This window comes from Nestor notabilis, unplaced genomic scaffold, assembly GCF_000696875.1.
Source record: "Nestor notabilis isolate BGI_N333 unplaced genomic scaffold, ASM69687v1 scaffold28992, whole genome shotgun sequence".
NCBI classification, from domain to species: Eukaryota; Metazoa; Chordata; class Aves; order Psittaciformes; family Psittacidae; genus Nestor; species Nestor notabilis.
In genome coordinates, this window is record NW_009918315.1 from 232 (window position 1) to 1,366 (window position 1,135).

A 1,135-nucleotide genomic window follows, 5' to 3' on the forward strand; every position below is an offset into this window, starting at 1 on the left:
TGCCTAGGAAGGGAGCTGAGGACCCAGTTGGAGGGCTTTGTGTCCCTGCCCCAGCACAGGGCTACAGTGCACCCACGGGTGCTCTGTGCCTCTGATGCACAATGGGAGAGAGCTCCTCCTGGCACCCTACACCCTGAGGGGGAGCTCTGGCAGAGGCTGAGCCCCCGGCCCAGCATGTGGAGAGGCTCCAGCCAGGCTCTCGTTATGCTCGGTCCCGCCTGGCTCAGCTTTTGTTTTGTTTTAACAAATCCATGGAGCTGGGGCTGAGCTGGGCGCAGCTGGGTGCGGGGAAGGGAATGTGCTGGGACAGGGGGGCCTGCCCGCGGAGGAACAGCCGCTGTGAAAACACAACATGCTCCTTATGTAAAGCTTTGCCTTGGCAGGGCCAGGCAAGGGCTGATGCTCTTTCCAGCATGGCCAGCTCTGCCTAGACTGTGCCAGACCCATGGATGCCGCTGCTGACACACGTGCCCATCCCGACCCATGGATGCAGCTGCTGACACACGTGCTCATCCCCAGCCCTCACCCTGTGGGTGCTCAGGGTGTCTCCTAATTAGGGGGAGGGGGACAGTTCAGTGTCTTCTGGTGGCCACAACCCAAGAAGGGGGACATCTACCAGCCCATCTTGGGTGGCATGGCAGGGCTGAAGCACTGCTGGTCTATTGCTGTGTGCTGGTGCTGCCTAAGGCTGGGGTCTGGCTTCCCCCAGCACCCCCAGCTCCCCATCGGGGTGCACTGGGGCTGCACCCTGGTGGGTTGAACCCTGATGGGGCTGAGATGCTTCTGTGGGTGATGCAGGGACCTGGGTCAGAGCAAGGGGGGGGATCCCGGAGAAGCACCTGGAGGTGTTGACGAGTGCCAAGGGTTGAATTGGGCATTTGAATTCCCACCACTGCGCTCGGGCCCCTCTCTGAATGAAGCCATCCTGCAGGGGTGGGGGGCAGCCAGCAAGCCCTGGCCCCCTGCCCCTGCCCACACTGGCTGCAGCTCTGCATCACACTGGCTGCAGGCTGTGATGCTGGTGCGGAGCAGTTCGGCACCCCCAGGCAAATACGGCATACCTCCAGGAGAGAAACATTTGCAGGGTCCCTGCCTGCCCTTTGGCTTCAGTGCTCGGCCCTGCTCCCGCTTGCAT